Below are 10161 nucleotides of genomic sequence, written 5' to 3'. Positions count from 1 at the left end.
TCACATCATGCAGTAAAACTGCACTGATGCTCAGCAGACACAAGCCAGGAGCGAGTGACTACGAGCTCTTTCACAGGGTCCCATAGAGTGAACATGGTGGCCATTAAACAACCAAAACGGTCACTCATTTTTCCCAATGGCTGAAATCAACATTTTATCGCAGCTCATAAAGTTTTTGCTCAGACAGATAAAATCAACAGTGGTAAATTATATCCCTTTTTCTGATTTGTAGCCTTTAAAGCAAACTTCCATGACTGATTCATCACTCTGCACAATCACAACGTACATTTTAACAAGCATGTTGTCCTTTTTAAATGGCCTGTTCTTATTGTCAGTTGCACTGTCAACCCAGGAGTTGTTGTTACTTGACTTCTGGGAAGCCTCAGGCTGTTTGGCACCTACCAGAGGTGAACTGAGTTCATTATCTAATAGCAATTTCCACTGGTGGCTTTCAGACTGTATCCCTGCGTGCAAACAATAAACAGACAAGCAAAAAAAAACAAATACAGACACAGAAAAAGAGAAATGACTTACATCTTTATCTCTACTAATACCGACTAGTAATATATCACTGCTGCCAGGTGTGATTACTGCAAATCCAGGTGGGAGTTTTTCAATTTTAACTTGGGATTTGAGTGGCTTTCATGTTCCCCAGAGTCCTAAAACAAATATTCAACACAGGTCAAATCCATAAAACTCACCAAAATACAAAGATGGGAGTACCGAGACAGCAGCTTCTTTCTTAAAACCTTTAATGAAGTTTAAGAAAAAATTGTTTGATCAACAAAACGTTAACTCAATAATCTTGAGATATTTTTCCTATAGTGGAAAAGTGGGGGTCAGATTACATGATGGCACTTCATTGTAAATGAAAAGGGAAATGGTGTCTTTCTTGAAGGATAAAACGTAAACTGGAAAAAGAAAATCAACTGTTCTCTAAGGGACTCAGAAGATTTATTTTCAGTGTTGCTTTTCACTCTTTGCCTCTTTAACCATCAGTGCACTGTTTTCATACATTTGGCATCAAATGTCACACAGGCTGTCTGTAGCCTGTTTGATGGATCAATCTCTCTCCCACCAGCCATCCCCGGGGCTTTCATCTGCTTATCTCTGACCACTGTCTCTCCAACTGACCGCCTCACTGCTCATTCACACTCTGAGGCTTCTCCATAGCCCCACAGCTGAAAAAAAAAGAACCCTCCACACATACTATACTCGATGACTACGACCATTAAAGGAGGGCAGGTTTGCAAGTCTTCACACTCTTACTGTGTGTGTAACTTTTGTGGAATGAAGACATAACGTAAGCATGCCCTGCTAACCTACTACTCATTACTGTTGCTGGGCCTCCCTCAAGCTCAATCATGTCCTGAACAAGAGTGTCATACGTGTATAAGCAATTTGTCATCCTAGTGCGGAAATTGGGCGGATTCCTTGCTCCCAGAGCCTGCAGGGCACACAGGCAAACATCCATTATTTAAGGCATCTTTATGACTTTAATCTGTGCTTATCAAGATGTAAGCACGTTTGTATCATCTCTAATTTGTCTCAATAAGTTTGTTCACAACTTTGTCTTGTTCCCACTACTACTTAGAGGCAATATGTTCAAAGTGTCTGACCACTCTGTCTCTCTCACATACACAACTAATCTTTTCTTTTATTAGTTTTCATATAGGCTTATTTACATACCCTACCAAGGGTTATTCTTAATGTGACTGCTGCTGGAGGCTTTCCCGCCCTCTCCAGAGGGTCTTTTCAGCCCCAGGGCTGCTGCAGTGATGGGATTAGGGGAGGCCTGGAGCGTGTCCACGTCTGGAGCTGAGCAGGACCGTGCTCCAGCGACCCACCAACCTCAATGCTATTGTCATGCTTCCCAGCGACCCACTCCAAGGTGCCAGGCAATAGAGAAGATGCTCCAAACTTTCCCAGGAATGAGAAGGACAGACTAAAATAGGACATTTAACAACCCAACCTTGCTGCTACCCCCAACTTCTTCGCTTTTTTCCACCATCACTGAGGATCTGAAAAGGAGAGTATCGTCAGCATAGAGGCAGAGGGGATGTCTTTCTTGCTCTTTCTTTCTTCTCCCTCACTCAGTCTTTTAAATCCAAATTCCCCTTCTTTTTTTGGGGTATTGGGTATGTGGGGTGGGGGGGGAGTGGGAGGACAGTTGTTTTGTCTCCCTCCATTGGCTGATTTACATCTCCACAGCTTCTCTATCAAAGTGGCCATTGTCAGTACTGACCTATGAAAATTACAGAGGACACTGGGGGCCTTTCTCCTTTGACAAGCTAGCTAGCACACACACACGCACACACAAGCAAAACACATAAAAAAAACACAAACAGTACAAACACACACCCACAAGATACACCCTCCGCTCTTATTTATTCAGATTTTACACAGATGCTCAGCCAATAGTCCTCTTCTTCACTGTGCTCTTCTTTCTAAACATCCTGAGACCGCAAAAAGTTGGGATGAAGGGAGAGGATGGAAGGAGGGAGGAAAGGTGGGAGGAGCGGGTCATCCAGGAATAGGGGTGAGGCATCCATTTGCACACCAATTGTTTTTCCTTCTCTCTGAGCCAGGGAGAAGAGAAAGCACCTCTCTCCCTCTGAGAACACCGTCCCTACTCCTCCTCCTCCTTCTCCTCCCACCCTCCTGCCTCCTCCCTCCCTCTGTCCTCTGTGAAAGCAGCGTGAATGTAGAGCCACATTCAGAAGGGATGAATGGGATGGGGTTGGAAATGGGTAGGGGGTAATTCTGACCACCACGGCCCTGCTATGCCAGAGCCACATGTGCAGCATATTAACATATGAAGCCCTGTCACTGCTGTGTCCACCCTCCTAACTAACCGCATTCACATTAACACACAAACACACAAAAACACACAGGCACAAACAACATGGAGCCTTTGGGTCAGGTGTGACTCCATTTTATCACCAGAAATCTTTAAACAGCTTAGAGGGATTGTGAAACCAGCAGAAGGGTGAACTTACGGGCAACAAGGACACAAGGGTGAAAGAGGGTGAGTGAGGCTGGGGGGCAGGCGAGTGGGACTTGTGCCAAAAATGTAGATTAGAAAAAAAAACCTGAATGAGCCCCATAATGGCAATAAAAGACAAAGCTTCCACCACCGGAATTAAGAGAGGAACACTGCAGTAATCAGCAAATCTGAAAACCATTGAACTGCAGTTAAGCAAATTGGAAAAGCAAGAGCAAAAAATGCAAGGAGAGGGCCAAAGAAAACGTACCTTGGGCCCTCACTGCACAGGGACCCTTTTTTAGATTGCCTTTCCTGTTGGACTTTCCCTCATCGAGACAGTGCGTCACACGCAGGGAGTCTGAGAGCCCGGCAGATGTTAACCCTTTGCAAGCTAAACAGCAGCCTTTTCCTGCAGAGAGGTCCACAGGGCCTGTTCACACACATCATCTGCAGGGTCCGCTATGTTTGGACTGAGCCTCTTACTACTCCAGTGTACTCCCCTCAGGCTCTAATCTGTTTTACAGCATGGAGGATTTAATGATCATATTACAGCCTCTAGCTCTCAGTAGTGCGGGTCTACTATTCAAAGAGAAGAAAAAAACAGGGTTGGTTTGCGGCCAACTGACACATGTTGAGTCGTCAGAGCCTTAAAGAGTTGCATGATAATATCGTAATGTGAAGAAGAAAGCAGCACCTCTAACCTCTGTGTGCACTGCCTATGTGTTGTGCATGTGTGTGTGTGTGCGTGTGTGTTTTATTCTGGTGTGTGTGTGTGTGTGTGTGTGTGTGTGTGTGTGTGTGTGTGTGTGTACTGGTAGGGGGCTAGTTATTAATCACTGCCTGAGAGCTGACATCAGGCAGCCAGTAAACGTTAATTAGGACCACCCAATGGCCAGGCCAGTGTCATTAGCTAATTGAGTTTGTTTATGTGTTTGTGTTTGTGGGGACAGTTTAGAAAAAAAGGAAAAAAGACAGAAGTGTGTGGAAGGAGAAGTTGGGAGGCGGAGGAGAGAGGGGAGGGAGGGGGGGGGAGAGATGTGGGCTTGTCTCATCCAGCGCCCTGTTGTGGTGACATGTCCTTCAGCTCATTCCATAGGGAGAAACAGAGATATAGAGGAAAAGAGGGATGGAGCAATGGAGGGGAAGAAGAAGATGATGGAAATACAAAACTCCCCACCACCATCCTCAACTCCACCAACCCTCTGTCAAGAACCTGAGGCCACGGCTGGAAACTTTCTCCACAGGCCAACCATGGAAAGAAAGACACAAAAACAGGCATGACAACATCCTCATAATTCTGTTTTATCCTCCCATAACGGCTGATTTCCACTAGAATGCATGTATGTGAAAATCACACACATTCACAAAAAAAAACTCACACACACATTAACACACACATATGTGAGCTCATGCTCCCTGCAGTCTTTCTCTGGTGTGTGTTTCACACGCCACCTTCTGCTGCCTCCCCAGGGTGCTCAGTGTGATGCCGTGTGCAGAGAGCAGCCATGCCTCAGCGCTGCATTGGTCTCAGATGGCCTGGTGTGGCTGGCTGTGGTTATGCCTGTTGAGTCCGCCTGACCACCACATGATGAATCACATCCCTGCTTCGTCCAAAAACTACATACACACACACACACACACACATACACAGAGGCCGACCAATCACATCCAAAGACAGCTCAGAGCGGTCCCGGCAAAGAGAAACAACTGTCCTCTTCCCTCGTCGTGCATGGAGATTAATTTTAACAAGCCAGCGGAGCTCAAAACAGCAGCACAGAGAGCAGGAAAAGCAGAAAATCTACCAAGGAATAAAAGGGGAGGAGGGAGTAGGCTGAGCTGCAGCCCTCTGCTGTCAGGGTCTCTCTTCTTCTCACTTTGTGATTTGTGCCCTTGGCCAGGTCCGATTCATGTCCCACAGATAGCTCAGCTCATGCCCCAGTAGGCTTGTTAGAGCAGTTGAATGAATGCCTACATGTAAGGATTTGGCCCACAAGATAGGACAAAAACAACAACAAGAAAGCAAATCCATGCGGACAGACGACAAAGTGAGACATTGCCCAGTTTGTTTTGTAACTTTCTGCTGCTGCTTTTTATGGGCAGCACAGCGGTCACTAAGATCATTGTTGTCTGCTGGGGAAGCACTTTCAAATTCAATTTCAGTTTTAGATACAATATAACAGCGATGGTACAAAGGAAACTCAATTCGACCATTTTGAGGGGTATAGTCCTAGATTATCTGTTGTCTGTTTGCTGAGATCCAATGGAAATCATGTCCATTTGTTTTAACATTAAAATCACTTTTTTTCCATCTGACAAAAGTTTGTAAAGTAAACGTACTTCTCCATCATGTAATCTCGTCTTCAACGCCACGCACCTAGAGAGTCAGCACAAGCTTCTCATAGGAACTGTCATCGAGTGCAGAGGCTCATCTTTTCTTCAGTCCTTTAAGTTATTAGGGACTTTATTTTTAAAGTATATTACATTAATTTAGAGTTAATGGTTTAAAAACATGCAATAATGTAAGTAGCAGACAAGTCACAGAGCTCCTTTTTCCCACATTAATCATTCTCCAGACTGACAGACATAGTGGGTAGTGACATCACAGCACCCTACCCAGTAAAACTATCCCAGTTAAGACACATTTAATGCATACACCCATGTATGAGTGTAAATGTGTGGGTGCCTGTGCAGCTGTCTGTGCCCAATTTCTATTTCTCCTGACAGAAAGCTGCCTCTGACTGTGTTCACCACACTATTTGGTGTACTTTCTTACCACTAATGGACCTCCAGGGAATTGGCTCAGCCAATCACCTGCAAGCTTACACTCCTTAGTCGAGAACAGCACTCTTCCAGAGAATAAGGTGAACAGTGGAGAGGGGAATAACACAGAAAACAATAGGAAAAGCATGACAAAGTCACCCATCAGAAAGGTAGATTGCTGTTTCCATGGCATCTTAGCTTTGTTAAAGAGCACAGAGCTCTCAACTAACCTGCCTAGACCACCCCACCTTCCCCATTGCTCCACCTTCCCTCCCCTCGAGCAGAACTTTTACATGCCTCGGAGGAGCGTTGGAGCGCTCAGTGGAGCACATCCACAAAAGATGCTCCTTAGTTCGGCAGGGGTGGAGAGACACCTCCAGCTGGATGCTGGATGCTGGGATCCAGGGAAGAAGCTCTAAAATTAGCCCCAGCATGGGGTGCAGGAACAGGGGAGTGGGGGAGCAGGGCTGAGGGGGGGAAGAAGAAGAGTGCAGAGATTGAGGGTGGGAGAAGCAATGCTGGGAGGCAGAGGAGGGCGGAGAGGGTGGTGACAGCACACATCTACTGAGACGCCTCTCTGCACACTCACTAGGCTGTGGCAAATTAAATGTCTGAACTAGCACTTCATAAATATACAGGCATACACACACCTCTCCACACACAATTATGCATGCTTATAACACCGACACTCACACATCCACACATTCACTCCCACTCGCAAGTGCTGCAGACATAGAACGCAAACACACACAGGAGCAAAATGCACACACACCACATCATTAAATGATTTGCTCATTGGGAGATCATTGGGTGGCAATGCTGGGGCTTAAGCTCCATGAATGGTGCGGTGTCAAATGGGCATCTGTGTCCCCATGTCCCACTTAGTCCCCCGCCGAGGAGCCCAACCTGCTGCTCAGTGTGGGAGAGCAGAGGGCAGATGGGTAGAGTCCGATTATAGAGTTGTCTGACCTCTCTCACAGGCAGCTCACTGTGCTGCATACCCGAGACAGCACAGAAACACTGTTTGTTGTTGGTATTAGGAGCTAAACGGCTTAACGGTTAGCAGACGTGCTCCTAGAGGGTCCGGCACATAGTTTTGACTTGCTGCCAGACTCTAAGATCCAGGGCAGATCTAGGGTGTTACACCGGGCCAAAAGCGGAAAAGGAAATAAAAAGGCTTAGAAGAAGATAAAGGTCCAAGAAGGGCTAAGCTATTAATAGAAGACACAGGTGTAAACAAATAAGATACTCATAACAGGAAGGAAAAACATGTATGTATCTTGGAATAAAGTTACTTTCCTTTCAATTATCCTGCAACTTTTTTCTAATAAGTGTCCAGAAAGACAAACTTTAACCACCCATGTGTCACTGCAGCACTAGCAAAACCAGCATCATCAAAATCAGCATGGCTATAAAGTTGCACACTTTTTGGTGTTGCACAATGACCCTCACTAAATCCACAAACTTTTCATTTGGGCTTTCCACTTCCTCTCTGGGTTAAATGTGTCTGATACAACACACCGCTCACCAAAAAACAGCCTCTGATGTTGACAGACATTAGCAAATACATACATCAACATTTCCTTCATTTAAACTATTCAATCACATGTGTGCTGCATGGGGTTTTCTGGGTCTTCTAATGCAAGTCACAAGCACATGAAACTGATGGCTTCTGTTATTTCTGTGGCTTTTGCTACAGTTAAGCCAATGTACATACCCTGGATAACATAAGTACACAAACTAAAAAGTAAACTGCACTCAGATTAAGTTGAAGTACTGCTAACAGACTGTGTCAACTGTGCGTACAGACTGAGATGAAAAGGCCTACAGTAATCCCCTCTAGCCCTGTCGATTTCCCTAATCTCCTCCTTTTGTTGTTGCTGGAGCCCAGAGGAGGGTGTGACAGGGTCAGGGGTGAAAGTTAAGAGCCTGGATGGATAGAGGAGGAGGGGGCAGATGAGGTTTCATGCCCTGAGAAGACTCCATGCCCCCTGGCTGAAACCACTACTTCCCCTGCAGCCCTCCCTCCCCCCACCATGCGAGAGATAAGAGCAAAGGAGGAGGGATCTTTTTGGAAACAAAAACAAGTTTCTGACTCACAAGGGTCAGGGGTCAATGGGAGAACTTCCAGCAGTGAACACCTAACCTATTGAAGATCCCATCACGGAGTCTCATACACATGTCCATACATGTCCTCTGAATAAAGTGGGCTTCTTTTGTTTCTTGCCTTTTGTGTACGGATAGTGTGACTTCAACATACAACTCTATGTTAAACTTGTGTGAAATGTCTTTAAAAGTTGTTTTGACACATTTAATGACATCACAGTCATGAGGTGAAGTCCTAGAAAGACTGTGGGGGTGTTGATTTGCAAAAATATCTTCTGAATGTAGAAAAACAGGAAAGGTTTACAATCGCAACTCAACTGGAAAGACTGAGAGAGTGACGTCTTGTCACACACCCACAACAATGCCAACACTCTTCTTGTCCTCCACCATTTTGACGGAGGTGTGAAGGTCCCTCCCTCCAGCCAAATACCTGTGGGATTATAAACATGCAGCCTCAAACAAGCCTAGCCAAAAGACCTGCCCACGATCTGGGTAAAAACAACATCCGAGCCGGGCGCTGGAGAAATCCCCGGCCTTTATGTGAGAGGTGACTGGAAGAGATGAGGTTGCACTAGCATGTCTTCTCCTCTCTGACCCTGAGGGGTGATAGGTTGAGAACAGTGACTCGCATTGTTTGCCTGTACTACCCCCCTACTCCTCCGCTCTGCCTCCTCTTCACCCGGACCCCACCCAGCTGAAGATCGAGTTAACTCTTGCCTGCGGTCACTCCACCTCACAGGAACCCAATCCTGCTCCGCTCTGTATGTGTCTCTCCTGGGCCAGCCGGTGAGAGGTTAAAGCTTCAGCTCCTTTTCTCATATGATTCATTACTACCAAAGCTGGGCTGCAGAGAATAAAGGCCATAAATGAGGGCTGCTGCACCACTGCAGGCAGATATCAATCAGCCAATGTGCTGATATTGTGCGCTTTGTGCCTTTGTACCCCTTTGAGGACTAATGGGCAAATACAGTATATTCCTTGGGCTTTGTATAATTAGCAGTTTGTCCGTCACAGATTCTGAGTTTACATGGTGACATCGTTCACTTAATGTACGGGCACTCGGGCAGTGATGTAATGTAACCAAGCTCAATTACTTAAGGACAGCACAAAGTTTCTTTACTAGATTTTAATCCAAGCTGTTTTTAACATGCTAATTCAGAGGTAAAAAAAACTGGGCAGTATAATCAATCTTAGGGTCTTTATTAAATATGATGTTTCTTATGTTTCAAAAGAAACCTACACAATAATAGCTACAGGACCCCTTGAAAGAGTTCATCTATATTGGCTAACTATCGATTGACAGGCAGTCTGATAGTTATGATTTTCTTAATGGAAGATAATAATCTAAATCTAAAAAGTAAATGCTTCAAGCATCTCAGATATGATTATTTGCTATTTTTCTTTTAAAAATGTTTACTTCATCCTAAATGATTTAACGTTTTCACTAATGTTTGGATAAATCATGAATCAAAATCACACGTTGGATCTGGATAACTGTGACAGAAACTACTGAATTATGAGCATTTTCAGAGGCCAAACAAAGACAATGTAAATTATCAGAAGATTAACCCAATAGAAGAGATCATTTTGTGCAGTCCTTTCAGATACAGAGCAACAGGAGCACCAGAGAACTGCTTTAAAGGGAGCTGATGTGTTTATGAGGTGCTTATTTTTTTTTTTCACAAAACAAACAAAAATAAAACTATATAACTCTAGAAAACGAGATTAGAGTATCACGTGTATATAATTACAATCCACTTAACAAAATGTACAGCATGGGCACGACTAATAACAAAGCCTACATTATTGTACAAAGCAATAGCACATAAATACTAAACAGCCACAACAACAAAAAAACACACACAAGTCCCCACAAAAAGCATCTGTGGATTCACAGAATATACTTAAGCTGACAGCAGAAGACAGTAGCACAGCTAGAGTACAACACTTTAAAGTGAAGCAGATCCACTTTAAAGAAGTATTTCTATGAGCAAAGTAATAAACAACTCTTGCTAGCAAGCAGCGGCCTCCTGTAGCTAACCTTAGCCTCAAGTAAGCCACAGTAAGCAGTAGCTTACTTACATTTTCAATGGCCCTCATTACAACATTCCTCTTCTTAACCGACCTCGTCGTCCCCATCATCCTCCATGTGCATCACAATGTCCTCCAACATGTTAGCATTTAGCATCCTCATTGCTTGAATCAGCATAATTTGGTAGCTGCCTCTGACATAATCCACTCTACTCTTATCGTTTACAAACGTAGCACAATATTTTTCATATTAAATACTTTCCTGAAGTATATTTTCA

Source organism: Labrus bergylta, chromosome 2 (genome assembly GCF_963930695.1).
Source record: "Labrus bergylta chromosome 2, fLabBer1.1, whole genome shotgun sequence".
Lineage (NCBI taxonomy): Eukaryota > Metazoa > Chordata > Actinopteri > Labriformes > Labridae > Labrus > Labrus bergylta.
This window is presented reverse-complemented; position numbering follows the sequence as displayed.